This window comes from Hemiscyllium ocellatum, chromosome 6 (assembly GCF_020745735.1).
Source record: "Hemiscyllium ocellatum isolate sHemOce1 chromosome 6, sHemOce1.pat.X.cur, whole genome shotgun sequence".
NCBI lineage: Eukaryota > Metazoa > Chordata > Chondrichthyes > Orectolobiformes > Hemiscylliidae > Hemiscyllium > Hemiscyllium ocellatum.
In genome coordinates, this window is record NC_083406.1 from 27,326,893 (window position 1) to 27,347,403 (window position 20,511).

The window sequence follows — 20,511 nt, forward strand, 5'->3', positions numbered from 1 at the left end:
ATGCTAGTCCCTATTTTTGGGCCAACAGTTAGCAAACAGATGACCAAAATTCCCCTTGTGAAAAAATATTATGAATTAAGTCCGTCTGTTGGTTACAGAAGGAAGTTCAAGAAGGCCTGCATGATGGAATCACAGGCTCAGATTCTATCTCTGTAGCAAGGTGGAATAAATCACAGAGATAGATAATTTAAAAATAGCTCTCTTCTTAGAATATGGAATAGAATAATAGTACAGCAGTCACTCAGGAAGACAACAGACCGAAATTTAAGAGATTGTCTCCAGAAGAACAAATATTTATGTCAACTGCAATCATTGGACTTCAAGACCACAAAAGTGTATAATTATTTTGCCTATAGATTTTAACTTTTTCAGCACTCCTTCCCTCATTCTATAACTTATTCAGTTTTGCATTCTACTGTATCTGTATGTCACAGAATTGGGAACAGATTTTCGTTTAATGAGTTTTATACTTAAGTAAAGTGGTTTTACAGTAAAACAAGCTCCTTTTGGTTACCTCAAGAGATCTGCGTGGTTTGTTTCTTCATAAAGATTTTAACACAATCAAGTACAAAATGGATAGAAAAAACAACTTTTAAAAAAAACACAAGAATGATTGTAAATAATGTTAGGCATGAAAAGTGGGGACTTTAAGAATCTTCCCTGGATTTCATTGCAACAGACATTTGGGTGACTAAGAAAATCCTAGGAAAGAGAGAGAGAGAGAAAGCAAGAAAGTTTTCCAAAAGGTTCATGCCATATCATCCATCTGAAAGTTTGACATCCTGTAAATTTGTTCACACAACCAAGGAGCTGATTTCTGAACCCAAACACTCTGACAATTTTGTAAGTTTTAAAGGTCAAATTTCCATTTGGTTTTACAAAAGTAATTTTGATCAGACTGTAATTTTTTTTTCTTACAAGTATTGAGGAAAAAAAAGCTTACTCATCACTTTCTTTGAAACCTTCGTTCATGAATTGCAAAATTGTTAGACAAAGCAGGATGCGACTTGAATGACATTTGAGAATCACTCCAATAGGGAATTATAGGCCTGTTGGCTTTCCATTTAAGTACAGGAAGTTGACATGGTTAATGTGGTGAATGGTGAAGGTGATCAATAACACCATAGGGGGATTAATATGTGTTTTTTTTTTCATTTTCTCTTGAACAATTTTCAATTATTAATTATACAATTTTTGCAGAGGGGAATAAAGGGTTGATGGAGTCACCATGTAGAATCCAATCAGCAATCAAAGTATCTGTTTGCTTTGCAATTGATTTGAGAAAGCAGGCTGCCTTAAATATTAACCAATGGTAGGTCTGTGAGGTCAGTTTAAGACTCTGGGAAAATATCCAAATTTTTTGCCAACACTTTGTAGGTAGATTACTATAGTGTAGACTATTGCAAACACAGGAAATACATTAATACATCCCCCCAAATGGTTTACTGTGGACTCAAACATTTGACCTCCAGCCTTACATTATATCAGCAGAGATTTGAAACAATTATTAGCAATAGCATACAGTTTATGCACTTCTTGTAGAGTAAGTTAACATTTCTAGCTTCTTGAACTCTTTTGATGTGGCTACATGGCACTGACCATTTAGAGATCCTAAGGTGCATAAGGAAATTCATAACTGTAAGACCTCTATTAAAAGATATGACCACCATAAGAAACCTCAGTGTGTGAATGCATAAGTGCCTTAAACATCAGTTAGCAGGTAGAAAAATTGATTTCAAGGAGCAGTTTCTTTTTTTCTAAAAAATACTCAGCTTAAATTTACACAGTACCCAGGAGATATAACTAACCCATTGAACAATTTGAAAAACCTGGTTTGATAGTGTAATTAGAAGTAGTCTATATGTGGTTTAACGCTCAAACGATTAGACACAGTTTTTCCGACTGGACCTCATGCTATTCCATTCCTGATTCAAGTCAGGATTCACTCTGGATTTCCAGCATTATATTTCTATCACCATACTACTTTGCACTGATAGAAAAAAAAGGCAAATTGTGCCAATTGAGATTTCAGACAATGTATATTTTGTTTTTAAATATTGAAATACTGCAAAACATTCAGATATTAGTCGCATTTCCTTGTCATCGAGTCATCCAGCTAGCAACAGGGCCCTTTGGCCCACCAAGTCTAAGCCAAGCACTAAACACCAAATTACACTAATCCCTTTTACCTGCACTTGGTCTATGACTGAGATTTTAAGTGCTTATCCACATGTTTCTTAAATGTTGTGAGAGTTCCTGCCTCCACCACGTTCTCAGATAGCAAATTCTATATTTCTACCACCCTCTGGGTGAATTTTTTTTTCAGATATCCTCTAAACACTTATTCCTCATCTTAAATTATTGCCCTTTGATCTTATATACATCAGTCATGGGGAAAAGATTCTCACAATCTACTTTGTCTACGCCTCTTATGTTTTCGTCTACTTCAATCAGAATCCCTTCCTCAGCTTTCTCTGCTGCAAGAAATATAAACCCAGCCTATCTAGTGTCTTCTCATAACTAAGACTTTTCATCCCAGACAAAATCCTGGTAAATCTCCTCTGCATCCTATTGAATGTAATTACGTTCTTCTGATAATGAGACAATCAGACCTGCACACAATATTCCATCTATGGCCTAACTAATGTTGTAGCAAGACTACCTTCCTGCTATATTTTATGCCCTGGTTAAGGAAGGCAAACATTTCATATGCTTTCTTCAACACCCTGGTTATCTGTGCTGACATCTTCAGAAATCTATGGACTTGGACATCAAGATCCTCTTGCTTCTCTGTACTCCCTAGCGACCTACCATTCATTGTGTACACTCTTCTCTTATTAGATCTCCCAAAATGCATCTCCTCATACTTAACAGGATTAAATTCCAGCTGCCATTGCTTTGCCCAATTTACCGGGTAAAACAATGACTGCAGATGCTGGAAACCAGAGTCTAGATTAGAGTCTCGAAAAGTACAGCAGTTCAGGCAGCATCCGAGGAGCAGTAAAATCGATGTTTCGGGCAAAAGCCTTTCATCAGGAATACCTTTGCCCAATTTACCAGCTGATTAATGCCAGACTGTAGATTGAAACTAATCACTAGCGATAAAACCACCAATTCTTGTGCCATCTGCAAACTTATTGATTACATCTTCTACTTTCACATTCATATACATACCACTCAGCAAGGTCCCTGTGGTACACCACTTCTCACAGGATTCTAATCACAAAAAAAACCCTCTACCAATACTTTTGCCTCCAATTTGAAAGTCAATTATGAATCTAGTTAGCCACCTTACCTATCATCCTATGGGCTCTTACCTTTTGGAGCAGCAGTTCATGTGGGATCTTGTCAGAGACCTTTCTGAAGTCCATGTAATCTACACCAACTTGTCATCTTTTCAAAAAACTTAAATTTATCATACAGGATTTCCCCCAAATGCGTCTACACTAGTTAGCCTTGATCAATCCCTAACTTTCCAAGTGTTGATAAATCTTGTCCCTCAGAATGTTTTTCAATAATTTTCCAACCATTGATATCAGTATGATCAGTATAATTATCTGGTCCATTGTTGCTGCCCTTCTTAAACAAAGGAACTACATTAGCTATCGTACAATCATCTGGCACTTCACCTGTGGCCAGTGAAGTATTAAATATCTCCACCAGGGATTTTGCAATCTTCTCCCTTGCTTTCCATAGCAGCATGCAATACATTTCATCAGGCCTGTGGGGTTATGCACCTTTATGCCTGTTAAAACATCTAATTATCTTAACAGCTAAACATCTTATTAATCTTAACATGTTCTAGAACTTTACCATCCCAACTAAAATCCCTGACTACAGCATCCTACTCTTTTGTGGATACAGATGCAAAATATTTATTTAAGACCTCACCCTTGTCCTCAGGGTCCAAGGACAGTTTGCGCCTTTGGTTTCTATTCAATCCCACCCTTTCTCCAGCAATCCTTTTACTCTTAATAGACTTCTAAAAAGCCTCGGGGTTTCCTTGATTCTATCTACCAAAGATATTTTGTGGCCCCTCTTTGCCCTCCTAATTTTTTCCAAGCAACTCCCCTACACTATCAATACTTATGAAGAGCCCCCCTCCTCCTCCACCGCACTCACCCACCCATCCCTTTTAATACGCTGTACCTGACAATTGCTTCTTTCTTTTTCTTAATCAAACACACCATCCCTTGCTCCAGGTTTCCTTGGACTTATTGCCCTTGCCATTCACTCTTAGAGGAACACACTGGCCCTGAATTCTCATGACACTAGTTTTAAAAGATACCAATTTCCAAATGTAGACTGACCTGGAAGTAATTGCTCTCGGTCTATGTTTGCCAGGTCCTGTCTAATGAAAATTGACCTTCCCCCAGTTTAGATACTTAAATTCTGCACTGTCCTTATCTCTTTTCATAGTGACTTTGAAACTTACAAAGACCTGTCACCTTCCCCAAAATCATACACACTGAAATTTCAACCACTTGACCAGCTTCACTCCCTATGATTAGGCCAAGCAGCGCCCAATCTCTAGAAGGAGTAACTATGTATGGCAGAAAAAGTTCTGCTGGATGCACTTTAAAAATTCTACCCCATCTAATCCTTTCACACTAAGATGATTCCAATTAATGTTAACAAAGCTGAAATTCCCTCCAACTATAAACCTGTTTCTCTCACACCTTTCTGTGATTTGCCTACATACCTGCTCCTCTATCTCCCTCTGCCTGTTCAGAGGGCTAAAGTATAATCACAGCAAACTAATCACTTTTTTTTCCCCTAAGGTCTACCCAGAGGGCCTCATTTAAAGACCCTTCTTGGATATCCTCTGTCATTACTGCAGTGCTGGTTTCCTTTGTCAATAATGCATCTCACTATCCTGCCTGAAAGCTTGAAAATACATATTTTTTTTAAATTATAGAACTAACAATTTATTTGAGGCAAAATAAGCTTGCCAAAAGACTCATTATTAAAATATATAGTTTTCCATGCATTTACTGAGGCAGTTCCACAGACTAAGTAGAGCAGAAAATTAGTCCCAGACCACACAAATGCATAAATTATGTACAAGAGAAGCTGTTGAGTAATCAAAACATATTTGATGATCTGCATTTCTAAACAAATGTTAAAAATATCACTTTGACATTTTTCTATCTTTTCATTCAAAGTTTTAGACTTTCTCAGACAGTTTGTGACAATTTGTTCTGATAGTTTATAATAATATATAACCCATATACATAAAGCCACAATGAAATAAAGATTGCAGGATTACACTGTTCATTTCTCATCCATGTAAGCCAGTTATTTTGGACATCAATATGTAAATGCTGTAAAAGGCCTGGAATTGGGTCTTTTTCTGACTGTCAAGCATATTGTAAACATGGGATGTGAGAACCCACCAGACACACATTTTGCAATGGTTTGAATTAACATTACAGATTTGCTTTTTTTTACCTTTATACATTATGCATAACATTTACAAAAGTACATTACTTAACAGTTAAAAATCAGCATTACATCAAATGCAGTAGAGTTTAGTTTCTTTCAGTTATAAATATGGCACTTTTAGATGTCTCACTACACTTGAAATTGCAGGTTACATGTGCAATTTACATTTACATCTCATATCAAACGTTCTTTGATGCATACAAGTTAAGAAGTTTTGTACAGGTTCAGGGCTCTCATTCTACAGTGGTGGAAGAGTCTTAACAAATGGCTTTTCCCCATTGAACTCCCAAAATGTTTTGATTCACTCAGCTGGGACCTTGGAATATGCTGGTCTGCAACACTGGTTTGTAAATACTTCATTGAATTGAAAGGTTAGCAATTTTCAGGAGATCAACAAGTAACCTTCAATGAATTACAGTTCTTCAACAGCTATGGATGTTTATCTTAACAAATGTACTCACTTTAGAATCAAAAGGCAAAACTGTAGTTCACCAACTGGTTGCCTTTAAAGAGGACATGATTTGGGTGCAGTTGAAGTATAATCCTCAGTGAATTCCAATGGGGAAAGATAGGATTATAAAGCCAGAACTCCCTGGATAACAAAAGAGACAGAAAGCAAGAAGATTTTAAAAAAGCATATACAATAAATGTGAAGTTCAGTACCAGGATGAATTGAGAATGTCAAGGGAGGAAATGGAAAAAGAAATAAGAAAAACAGAGAAATGGTATGAAAAAAGATTGGCAGCTAAAATAAAAAGAAATAATATGAAGTCTTCAGTAGGCTTTAAAAAGCAAAAGGCTAGTAAGGGATTTGAGTATAGCCAATCTCTACCAGAAAAGAAAAACTGACATTATTCTGAACTCAACAGTCATTTACAAAGATTTATGCCAAAATGTAGACAATGTATGTTCCAAAGCATTCATTCAGTCATTGTTTGTAATCAATGATCAATGATCTTTGAAATCAATGACCATGAAGTGAAATCCCATAGCACTTCAAGTACATCAATTGCAACTATATGTTTTCCTTTAAAATGCTGAACAGTGTACAATGGAAAGCATCGGAAATCAGTAGAAATGAAAGCAAGCTGAAGTAAAAGCTTGATCAGACAGATGCCATTGAAAGAAGGAAAATGCACAGATCAATTTGTTCAATCCCACCTGCGAGCTCTGATAGGTTAACAAAAAAAACTCATACTTTTCTAAGTTCCAGTTAATGTGGACAAATAAATATACTGACCATTGTTATGTTACTGATATTATACTAGTTATTAATACTGCCATAATTAGTTATTGCATTTTTATTAGATATTGTTATAATCCTTCTGTCCTACTCACTTTCTCCTCTCATCCTCCCTACTCCCTTTCCCTGTTCTCCATCTTCTTTCCAGTTCCCTCCTCTCCAACCTATCCCATTCCACTCTACTCTCCTTTTTCTCTCCCACTTTGCACTCTTCAACATTCTGCACCTGCTGGCTCCCTGCTCTTCACCACATCTCCTCTAGCACTCCAACCCCTCTGTTCTCCTATCCTGCTGTCCTTTCCCCCAGTTCATATTTCCCTTTCAACACTCCTCCCTCCCCAACTCTCCATGTTTCTTTTTCTATTTTTCTCTTCCTCATTCCATACCTTCAATTTAACGTTCCAACTTTTTTTATCTTAAAATGTGTTGCTGGAAAAGCGCAGCAGGCCAGACAGCATCCAAGGAACTGGCAATTCGACGTTTCGGGCATAAGCCCTTCTTCAGGAAAGCTAGCTGAGCTAGCACATCTTCTTCTAAAGAAATGGTTGAAACTTTTATAACTTTAAGTTTGTGGCCAAGCAACTACAAGCCTAAAATTGGACAGTCTAAATTAACTCACAGCCAGAAAAATCAGGCCTAACAGATGAATGGCCAAACTAAATTAAACAGCAGATACAACTATCAACTGCAGAGAACAGTGGAAGCCAAGGTTAAAGAGTTTACAAAGGTTCAAGGTAAATCAGTTACAACCAGCCTTAGAGTTGTGTATTAGAGAAGTCAGACTTTCTTGCACATTGACTGCCTGGGTAGGTTTACTCCTTCTGCATGGCAATAGTGAAGGTGTTGTCGCAATCCAATTGGATAATTTGAAATCAGCTCATGACTCCATTGGCCAAATATATAGTGCATTCTGAAAGGCTTGGGGTGAGGGAGATTAAAAGCACTCACCTAGAAGCCACCCCCTCAGCAAAGACTTGCAAAGTAGATTCACAGCAAGACTCATGGCAGAAGACTGTTTGACAACTCAAAAATTCACAGAAGATTTGCTTTGACCTATGAAGTTACCTTTGTGGAAGAGATCCAGCTCTACATTGGAGAGGAAGGAAATTCCAATGACCCAACTCAAACATGTGCATCTATGTGGGTAATATCTTTTCTTATACAGATAGAGCTAAGTAGAGAGTAAACACTGCAGGAATAAGGAAAAATGATCACATTTTGTTTTTAATAAGTGTGATAATATGTGCCTTTAAGGGGGATTTGTCTGTCCTGGTTCTCTTAAAGGCAGGGTGTTGTAAACTATGTGCCAAGAAGTCTGCTCCATGGAAAGCAGAGCAAATAGCTTTTTAAAAAAAATTAAGCAAAAGCAGCATGAGTGGGTGGAGTCAGGCTCAGACGTACCCAGGTTTTTAGAGATTGCTTTCTGTTGTTGAAATTGAGGTTTTGGAGTTGAAGCTGCTTGATACAGCTCTCTCTCTGCTGCTGAAAAAGCATACGTTCTCTCTCTACTGATAGATTCATCCAGTTGGTGTTCCTTCTCCTGGACTGGAAGAGGTAACAAGTACAGGAAAGACTATTTTGCTTAATTTGCCTTTGCCAAAGGTGTGTTTATGTGATGCTGTCAATTTGGAACAGTTGATGAGTAGCAGTTATTATTTAGTAGATATTATTTTGTTAAGTACTTTTATAGTTAAAGTTGTGCCAATTCTTTTTTGTTTGTATTTTAACAGGTTGTGTGTTAAAATAAAGTGTGTTTTGCTTAAAGTTAGCTGTTTGACCAATCGAATCACATCTGGAATGCAGCACTTCACACTTACCTTTAAATAAGATAAAAACGAGATCTAAGCTATCTCACTGAGGGGGTTTAGTCTGGTCCATAACATACAAAATATTTTCTAAAAAAATTGAGTTGAACCACAGACTGAATTCAGGACTTGACAACAGGACTTGGGCAAAATGTTTTTAACACATAAATTGGTCGAAGTGTCCAAAGCATAGACAAGTTGTCACCATCAGTTTTTTCTCTTTTAACAAGTTCTGGGTATAGAATCTCTATGACTCTAATATTCAAGTAATTAACTAGAATAAATTAGTTAACCAATTTCTCTATACACTACTAATAACTTCAGTAGTCTCTTACTGATTTTGTGTTGCACGGCACTTAGCTCTCAATTTACTACGAAAGTTTGTAAACCTCCAGGAAGCAGTAACAGTATCTTAAAAAAGGTTTATTTTCTGTTAGTCCCTACTTTATGCAGCCATCAACATGGGAGGGCTACTTCTATTCAGAAGCAAATTAGCAAGAGGCTAAAAATAATTTTTAAAATGGTAGCTGATATGAAACTTGTCAACAGCTACCTTGCTATGTTAAATGAGGTAATGGATTACAACTGGAATTGAAGAAAATGCTTCACAATGTAGGCTACAATAATTTTTCAAAATAAAGGTCCAATGGGTTTTTACCAGAACAACAAAGTCCACTCCAGATTTCTCCCCTGTCTCCACTAAAGCACATTCCAGCACACACGCTGTAGTGGATGATTGTGACACTTGTATCCAAACGTCTTGCAGTAAGAAACAGAGGTCAAGCTTAAGCTACCTGCAGGGGAGATGGCATATAATGATTTGCTGTTGATAGCTCCAAGTGGTGTTTCAGAACCAATGTGGAATGCTAAAATCTAAACCGGTCCTGTATTACATTTATAAATATGAAAACACACGTTATTGGTGATTAACAAACTTTACTCTGATATTCTGGGGAACAGCCTACCTGCAACCATTTTCGTAAATGTTTTCTGCATCCCCCTTAATTCACACCCTTCCTAAAGTTTGGTACTCAGAACTGGACACAATATTCCAGTTGAGAATGAATCAGGACTTTTATAAAGATTCATTATAGTTGGTGTCCCAATAACCTCCTACATTATTATGATTTTGGCATCACCTTCTTCCTTGGTGAAAATGTATTGAAAGTACTGACTGAGTTTATAAGCCATGTCTTCTGACTCCATTCATAAATTGCCCTTTGTCAACTGCAGGTAAGATTGAGTGTTAATTGTGCTGTAGAACGCTCAAAATGGTGGCAGGCATCAATGGACACCAAATGGAATATGGCGTGATTGTAAATGATTATGTTCAAGCAGCCACATGTTTGAAAATGATCACAGCTTGTTACATTTATGGAAGAAAACAATCACGTCTTATTAAATCTGAGCATGCAGGCATCAAAAGAAGCTTCCAACAGATCATGATATAAACAGTCAAACAAATTTCAATGTGTATTTCTAATGTTTTTTCCTGAGACTTTCCTTCACTGCTTCCATTTCCAGTTGCTACAACAGCTTTCCTTCTGATCGTTCTCTCATGCCTCCATGATAATTCTGTTAGGGTGACCCCCTGTGCCCACTCCACTGAGGAGAACTCGGTGTCTAATCCACCATGGTGATCTCTGTGCTAACTCTGTCAAGGTGATCTGAACCCTCTGTGTCCACTCTGCCAGGGTTACCCTTGCCCCTATTCTGCTGAGGGACAGAAAAGCTCAGGAAAGCTCCACTGATGGAGAAAGGGCGGGGAATCATAAACAAATGGTAAATGTTGCAACAAAGGAAGGAATAAGTGTGTAGTAGAATTAAATTTTAAAGTATAGAATGAAAAATAACTAGCAACTTACCAACTCCCAATCTTCTTTAAAAGCATCTTCCAAACTTCTGACTCCACTACTTAGAAGAACAAGAGCAGCAGATACATGGGAACATCACCTGCAAGTACAACTCCATGTCATCTGCCATGTTGAGTTGGAAATATGTTCCTTCACTGTCACTATGTCAAAGTCTTGTAACTTCCTTTCTGGCAGCACTGTAGTGTGTGTCCCTATATAAAATGGGCTGCAGCAGTTCAAGAAGGCAGCTCACCACCACCTTCTCAAAGGCAACTTGTGATCAGCAATAAATCCTGGCCCAACCAGCAATGCACACATCTCATGTCAGCTATAAAATTCTGTGTACTGTAGTGCAGGCCATCAACATTTATCAAAAGGGATATATGAATAGAAGTATGGTAAGTTAGCACACTACTCTGAAAAGTTCAGACTAATAAATATTGTCATTCAAATATTGCTATTCTTCATAAAATATTCCCTTATTTCTTTAAGGCTTATCCATTTTTAATCAAAATTATTTAGTCTCTTTACATCCAGTTCATAGAACCAGAGTACAGGCTTACAGCAGAAAGCTGTTCATCATTCAGTTCAAGCTTATTGTATTATGGTAACTTAGAGGATTTGTGTTCTTGATGGAGTGGTTTACTCAATAACAAAAAATAACACACCTGATGTTTTCTATGTTAAAATTCAATGGACAGGATAATCCTGTATTCTACATTCTCACTATTATTGGAGATATCTTTGTGCTGGAAATCCAAATTGATGAAATTGGCAACTCATTCAGGGAGAAACAATAATATTAGCCAGAACTGAATAGAAGGGAATGCACACTGTTAGCAATGCGCCTTGACCCTACTCTCCTGAGAATAGAACAAAAACACATTTGGAGTGGTTGAAGGAGTTTTATTCTGCTTTTGTATTCAATTTTTCTATTTTTGAAAAGTTAATTCATGGAATGTGGGGGGGTGGGGGGGGGGGGTTATCACAGGCTGTGCAATTACTATTGCTCATTCCTTATTACCCATTCATAGTTACCATTGAGAAGGTGGTGCTTAGCTGCCTTGAACCATATGCACAGCACCCTGATGAAGTAGCTCAAGTTGGTTGAGCCTGTGACACTTTCCTGCGAAACCTCTGCAAAGATGTCCTGTGGTGGAGATTTTTGACACCCAACAAACACAACCGCTTGCTTTGTGCTAGGTATGGCTCTAATCAGCAGAGATTTTTCTCATGATTCCCATTGACTCTAGTTTTGCTATGGTTCCTTGATGCCACACTCAGATAACTGCTTCCATGATGTCAAATACAGTCACCCTCATTTCTGCTTAAGTTCATTTATTTTGTCCACGTTTGGACCAAAACAGGAGTTAACTGGACATGGAAGCGGTAAAACTGAACATCAGTGAGCAGGCAGTTGTTGAGTAACTGCTACATGATAGCACCATCAATAACAACATCCATCATAATGCTGATGATTGAGAATAGACTGATAAACAGCAGCTGACTGGTTAGTTTTATCCTGTTTTAGACAGAATGTACCTTGGCAAAAGTCCATACTGTTGGGTATCAATTTTATACATATCCACTGACTGATCTTTATTCTGTTAGCATAAAGCCTCTGGAATTAGTTAAAGAAAAAACACAGACTGAAAATAAACTGGATGCTTACATTAGCACACATTTCTAAAATGTTTTTGTAGCAGAGTCCTGCTCACACAAGAAACCTGATGTGTGTCTTCACAGCATATCTCTGAGTTATGAAACACAATATAGGTCATATTGCAACTAATCTGGGCATGCTCTGTTCCCAAAGGAGGACAAACCATTCAATAGTCGGAAACAAATTGACATGAAAAATAACAACAATTTAGTGTTTACCAATTGGATTCATAGTCCTGTATTGGAATCATTCACTAGATTTAACAGAAATCTGTCATTAGCATGCTTGGAATCACATTAAAAGACTTGTCCTTCAGAAACAATGTTAAGGAACAGAGAGACCTTCACTGCTTCCATTACAATTTTTGTTGGCAACATTCATGAATCAATGATAACAATTGCTTTTCTTTCTACACCCTTTAGGGTGTCCTTATGGCCTGGATATTTGTGTTATGAGAATACCAACTGATTTATTTTTACTTCCCATTGTTTTTGAATGAAATAGATATCAAATTAAAATGGTTCTTGCTACAGTTAGTTTACACATAAACTATTATATAGAGCTTGACACAGAGTCATTTTACTTTGTAATGACAATTCATCCTTTCAGTTTGTCAGAAAGAAACACAAGTAATTCATTCAAAAGCATATCTTCTAAAAGAAACAGCAATTTTACTTTTAATTTTGCACATATAAACATTTATACCGTGATTTTACTCATGGTGTAAGTAAGTATGGCACAGGGCTGAGAACAGCTACAATCCATTCTAACCTTGGCAGCATGAAAGGTGGATGATACTAACTCCTCTGTGTGATTGGCATGTCCCTGGTAAGCCATTGGCTCAAATCCATGGGAAGTGACAGCTGGCCGGTGGGCAAGAGTAGAATGTCAAGTGAAAGGAGGCCACAGGAGAGGACTAAAGAAACAGTTCCCAGCACTTGGGTACATTGTGGGAGAGAGTTTCTGGATATGTTTGTGCCTGGGGCAGAGGTGGCATTAACAAGAGGTCCCTCAAGCGAAGTGAAAAAATTAAAAATGTACTTCTTTGGGCCTTTTCTGTCTTCTCTTCCCGTGAGCTGAATGACAATAGCCTTAACAATTATTGCCTGCATCCACGTAGCTCTTTAGCATAATGCCTAAGCGCTATCAAAATGCATTTCCTCTTGGAAGTGGAAAGGCATGTTGATGAAGAAGTAGATTTTTGTTCGATCTTCTGCTGATTTTTTTTTAATGTGCTTAGCATCTTGGTATTACTATTTTAACTTCATAATACCAAAGCCCTAACTTGTATCAACGATATTTCTTACAATGCAGAAGGTTAAAAAAAAATCAGTGGAGGTGTTCTACAGGCTAAGGGCTTTAACAAGCTGAAGGGATAAACTAAAGTGGACAAACTAGGGAGAAACTGTTTCCACTGTTGGGAGGGTTGGTAAACTGAAGTCCAGCTTTTAAAATGATTGTTCAAAAAAAGTCAGGCATGAGGAGATAGAGGGAAGAATGTTTATTCAGTCTGTTTTTACAGTGCCTGAAAATAGCTCAACAGTAAATTTCAGAAGCTAATCTGCTGCACAACTAAAAGGAAACTAACTTCAGTCCAACAGGAATTGATCCTATATTCCTATGAACAGGGAGTTAAAAAAATGGATAACTCTTTCAAAGAACTGGCTTACCTCTAATGGCCACATGATTTCATGCTGTGCTGTCATATTCAGCATTAGTTGAAATGATGATCTTTGAGGATTGTTAATTCTAAGATCATTCTTGCATTGCGAATTGCATTGGCTCTAAATATTCCCAATTTGTAGCTCCAATTTGTTCAGTCATCTTTCAAACAAGTTTGCTAATAGAGGTGGTAGATTTTTCCAAAAGATTAGATATGAATTGGATTTAACAATTATTCATAACTAGAAATCTTTGTGTGTCTTTCTTGCACTGTGGACAATAGCTAAGACTTTTATATTGTCAGCTTTAATACCTTCATTAGTCAACATGTCACCCACAAATGTCAGCTCTGTGACTCCAAATGCACATTTGTCTTTTTTAAATTTCAGGTTGAATCTTCCAGTAACTTTGAGTTCTTTATGAAGTCTATTGTCATGTTCTTCTTTGGATGAATTCTACACTATTATATCATCAATCAATGTGTCTACACTATAATTCTGCTCATCTATCATACAGTTTTGTGATATACTTTCAGAACTGAATCAATGCCAAAGGGAAACCATTGAAATTTGCATCTTCCATGAAGAGTATTGAACTTTCATAAGTTTGAACTTGCTTATTCAGTTTCAGTTGTCAGAAATTTAGTCTGGATCTAATTTCCAAAATACAATTAACCAGCAAAAAATAACATAATTTCTTCACAAGTTGAAAGCTTGAAATAATATCCTTTAATGGGACTGTTTAGATCTTTGATCCCTGAGCTTTCTAATTTAAGTTTAATGTCAAGTATGACACCTTATCTTGTTCAATTATAGCAACACAGTTTTAACATGTTTCTCTGTGTCAGATGAAAAAGTATACGCATTAAACAGGAATTGGAGGCCTAGTCTGAAGAAGAGTTGGCCTCTGAATATTAACTCTGTTTCTCTCTCCAAAGTTGCTGCCAGATTCTGAAGAGTTCTTTCAGCATTTTCGTCAATTGGAGCCAGGACCTGTTATTTCATAAGTGTAGTTAACACAGTTGGATTAAGAATGCATCTTGTCATAGCTACAGAGGATCAATTCCACGCAATATTTTGTAGATGAAACTAACACAATGTCATGTCATTGTAGAGGGTCTGGTCATATATGACTTTAGATGATTCAATATATTTAGATAAGGTCCATCAAATCAAAAATTCGTAGGAGTGAATTCACTCGATGATCAACCATGCAGACATTTTGGTGATTGTTTTGATTGTGTGTTCCTGCTAAAGCTTCAACTTATGAGAGTTTACATGGCCATGATTTCCCATCCATTGTATCAATCATATTGTAACTGATTGAATGCAAAATTGCTTCCACCATGTAGAATCTTTCTTGTAAATAATTACAGTTCATATATACTTTCTCCAACAATTAGACCAGCAGGGACATGATACATGCCTTCCCCCCTTGGTTAACAAAAGCTGTCAATGTTCAGATGTATACCTTTGCCAAAGTACCTTGTCAGTCTGATTGACATTCATATCTCTCACCAGATTATCAAAAAACTGAAATTATGACAAAAAAGCATACAAAATAACTATAAACAATAGGAATCATATAAAAAAATGACATACTGCATATTTACAACATCTTTCACTTTACTTATATCTCTAATCAATGGTTTCAATGAAATTAAAATTCAATAGGTTTCATAATAGATGAACAATCACTTCCACCAGGTGAACAACAATTTATACTGTCATGACTATGATTCAAAAATCAGAACCTTAGAGTTGATAATGTGCTCAGCATTTCTAGCAGAATGATTTCATCTTACTGGGGCTGACTAAATGCTCACTTCAGGGTCTCAGGCTAATTTAGTGTCCCATGAATGCTGTAGCTGTCGATGCAAGCAGCCAGCAAACCGAATCCAGGCATAACCGAGAATGGTGCACATCTCACAGAACACTGAACCTGTCCAAATTGCTGTGGTAACATGAATTTCCACATCTACATTGCAGTCTCAAACTGTGGACAACGATAGTAGAGGCTCTGATTGTTTTTCATTACACGGTGACCAGGGATCTCTCGTGCTCTTGCTATTTTCTATTGGTGCATTACAAAAACTTGTATATTGTTAATTCAATCCACTTGATCATGTTTGATCATACCTTCCTGACCATCATGGCTGGGGTAAGACTCAAACCTAGAGCTTCTTACTCACAGGTAGTGGGACACTACCCATTATGCCAAAAGATGTCCTGTGCATAAGTGCTACAAAAACCTCATTAATGTGTGAAATCTTATGCCAAGGAAGGGAACTTCCCATAATACAGCAAGAAGGAAGACCCTTAAGATATTTCAGATCTAAGTCTTGGAAGGTCCTTTCCTTTTGTTTTGACCCTTCACTGTGCTAGCCCTCATTGTTAAAGCCTCCATTAGTCATTTGTCAATGATGTGGTGGCTTATCAGTAGTCCCACTGCTGGTGCCCAGCATTCCATTAAAACAAAGAACATAGCCTTTCACAATAATGTGAGGTGTGCACACTTAACGTTATCTGTGACATCACAGCTTTCACTGTATGTTGAGTGAAACCAAAGTAATAGTGAAATTAACTGATCTTATATTATCATGTAAGTAACAACTAATGCCATGGTACCCACCAGCACTGCATTGGAGTCATATTACCAGCCCATACAAATTCCATTACCTTCAAGGAAATGAAATCTCTTCATATATAGGATGTCTTTCTGTCTAAGCGATAGTGTTTATTTTGTTTTATGACCTGATTTCAGCATTGATAGGACTTAAGGTGAAAGATCATAAACCATTGTCTTTCTGTAATTTGGTATTGTTAATGAAATGATTCATGACCATTTTGCATCTGCTCCTCAGAGGTCACCAAAGAGGCATTCTTCAACACATATTCTATGTGGCTTTCAGATTATGTTGGACATTTGGTGAAGCAGAAGACAGCTGAGTGAGAGAGTCAATTGAACTCAGACTGCACAGAAGGTTCTGGGACTTTAAGCAATTCATTGTGATTAAACTATTAGCTGCAGTATGATTAAACTTAGTAGTTCACTGAAGTGTGATTAAAAATGTTAATTTCAATGAATAAAAATGATAATTATAGCTTAAATAATAATATTAATTGCAGCAAGACTGAAACTAATATTTCCCTGAGTGATTTACGGCTGGAGATAAAATAAAACAGCAATTCAGATGTAAGCCTATCTCACTAAGTTTCTAGTGCAGTCAAGCAGACTCCACCATTCGGTTCCCGCCCTTTCCAGTTAATGATCGTTAAGCTGTCCTGGAAAAGGTGAAGACAACATCGCTACCTAACTGATGCACTCAGTCTCAGAACATTTCCCAGCTTATGCACAGAACCCCAAACCATATGTTAGCCTCTATACTAAGCCCTGAATGGTATCCTAAATCTGACACTGAACTTCAAACCACAAAGTTGAATGTGTTATTTAAAAAGAGTGTGAAATGTAAATGTATATTAATTGAATTTTTAAGTCAAATAATACTGTGAAGCAAATCCTGAATCTGAAATAATAGTTGCCACAGATGGGCTAAATTCCCAGCAGAAAGTATTGGTTCATGCAGAGTTGGATTGAAGTCTGAATAACTGTTATTTTAATAATTAAAAGTCTATAATTAAAGATTAATTATTTTGTTCTGAAAACCCATCTTCAAACTAGTGGCCGTACTCAAAGCAGCATCATGAGCTAGTAATGCCCCTGCAACACAGGCTAATTGATGATAAACTGCAAAACGTTTGCCAATGAATCAAATAAAAATTAGATTTTTTTTTGTATGTGAGGGAATCTTGTTGAGCAAGTCTTTCATGACCTATTATCTGGCTAGATGTCAATCTTTGTCAATAATGCTCCTGGGTAGTACTCTCAGGTACTCTACTTCATTAAAAGTGCTTCACTAATGCAAATGAATTTTTTGTGTCTTTTGGTCCATATTGTTGGTCAGCTTTGGCTAATTTATAATTGGCATGATTACCACAGAACAGATGTGCATCTGTTGCTTTAGATTCATTAATCTAGGTGGATTGCTGCAGCTAATTTGACCAGAAACATAGCTTGATTGAGTGCAACTAAATATTTGTGTCGTTGTTCAACCTCTCCATACTCTACACAGAAACTTATAAAGTCATCTTTTTCTTCCTAACTTGTACTGAGGAACTCAGGTATTATTGGAGTTGGTGGGCTACTAAAAGTTGTGTTCTGCCCCTTGTTCATCTTCAAAGGTTGAATTCTCCCTCAACACAATGAATCTGAAGCTCACTGCACAGTGTACTTGTGATGGCCTTTCACAGATTGCATGACAGTATCTGATACAAGGGTACATGGTAAAGGGAAATTTCAACCGGCTTCAACTCGTTGTGTGATCATGCAATAAATGGTGACCGACAGAGAATGAGACAGATAATCATTGAAATGTGACCTTGCTCTTAGACATGTGAGAAATCATATGCTCAGAAGGAGGAATGGGGCCATGCTCCCTGTAAAATTAGCTTGATGTGATCACATCCTGCAGCCCAACGTCTACCTTGAAATTCTGGAGGGGAAATAGCTTAAAATACTTCTTATATGCTGTACAAATAGAAGTTATTGATCCTTTTGTGTAAGCTAAAAAGTTACCAGAAACGTTCAAATGGAAATGATTTTAATAACTGAGTATTTCAAATGAGCACTCCATGTCTACTAATCACTGACATGTGAGACAGTAGACATAGACATTCTAAGTTGCATGTAAATTGTTGCATAGGGAACAAGCCACACTGTGCTTACAATGTTTATGTGACCTCAGGGACCACTGTAACTTACAATGCAGCAGATCTGCTAGGCGACCTGGGCTGTTTGTTGATTATGTATTTAAATAGGGTTGGGAGGTCTCAACCTTGAACTTCACAAACACAATTTAAGACAACCAGCATATTTTAAAGTGAAATTGAATGTAACTGTAGTCAATAACAACAGCATTGATTTATATTTAATTTTTAATTTACACAGATGCGTTTAGGGAAGGGAAAAAGACTTTATAGGGAGATGAAAAGAAGATTGAGAAAGTTAAAATAATCGACCTGAAATGTGCTGAGGCCAACTTTTCATTTGCTTTCCCTATTATTTGCTGAACTTGGATGCTAGCCTTTTCTGATTTATGCACAAAAACCTTCAAATCTCTGCAGCTATGACTATTCGTCCCTCACTATTCACCTCACTATCATCCTGCTCAAGTAAATATCTTCATGTTTTCCCATATTATATTCCATCTGCCAAGTTTTTGATCACTCACTCAATCTATCTATATCCCATCCTTATGTTATTCTCACCACAAGCCTTCCAACCTATTTTATCACCCGCACACTTGGTGATAGTGCATTCACTTCCTTCATCTGACTTTGTAAATAATTTTGGCCCCAGTACTGATCCCTGTGGTACTCCACTAGTTACAGGAAGCCATTCTGAAAATGACTCCCTTATCCAAACTCTTTGTTTTCTGTGAGGTATCAGTCCTCTTTCCATGCTTAAGTCCCATCCCATACACCATGGGCTCTTAAGCAGCCTAATATGCAATACCTTATTGAACTCCCTTTGGTAATCAAATATATTACTTCTGCTGGTCCCCTTTATCTATTATCCTCAAATTGCTCTAGTAAATTTGTCAGGAATGATTTCCCCTTCATCAAGCCATGTTGAGTCTTTATATTATGTATTTCTAATAGACACTAAAACTTTCCCAATGGCGGGATTTTATCTGTTTTCTTTTCTTCCCTTTTTAAATGTTACATTACCTATTTTGCAATCATCTATGACTTTTCCAGAATCAAAAGATTCTTGGAAGATTACTATCAGTCTACCTCTTATCTCTGTAATCACCTTCTTTAATATCCTAGGATGAAATCCATAAGGTTCAGGAGAATTATCAATATGGCTGCAATGCAAGATGAAATTCAATGATCTCATAAGAGATGTCAAGGCAAGAATCTTATTTCTCACCTTAATTACTCTCTTCTCCCTTGCATTAGTTGCAACTACATTTCTTACAATGCTTGTTTTCTAGATTTCCAGTAATAATAAATGCACCATGCAATCAGTTTGACTCACTCTCCTCCTACTTAGACTTTCATTATTGCAGTTCACACTTTCCCATATCTCACACATCTCACATCTTCCCTTCACCATTTTTCTTATTCAACTCTCAGGCAAATTCTCAAACCACCTGTGAATACATTAAAACCTAAGTCTTCTAATCACTTTGTCATTTCTGCTTGTGAGACCTTGCTCTCCAAAGATGGACAGTGATGATTCCTACTTTACAATATTTTATAGTACATCGAAATGTACTTCACTGGTTGTAAAATACTTCAGAATGCCCTGAGATTCTGAAAGGCACTACATTAAATGGAAGGTCATTTTTCCTTTCTTTTCCAAGCCTTTATTCTTTCTTATTCATTCATTGGTTGTGAGCATTGTTGGCATGTCCAGAAATTGTGAAACTGGTGATGGGATGCTTTCTTGATTCATTGCAGTCCACTTGATGCAGATAATGCTACAATGCCATGGAAACGGGTGGTCCATTTTTGACTAAATGATAATGGAGGAATGAAAATGCAATTTCAAAGAAGGCTGATGTCTGGTTTGGAGCAGAAACCACAGGTCCTGGGTGGAATATTGCAAATGACATGATAGGAAAATAAATTAGCCAAACTGAGTTAGTTTCACTAACTCACACCCTTGTTTCTTGCTAAGAAAACATGCCAGCAAATCACACCAAAGAATTTCAACCAAATCCAATACTGGTACTACTTATGTATCATGTTTCAAAGGGACTGTTTCCTTAAA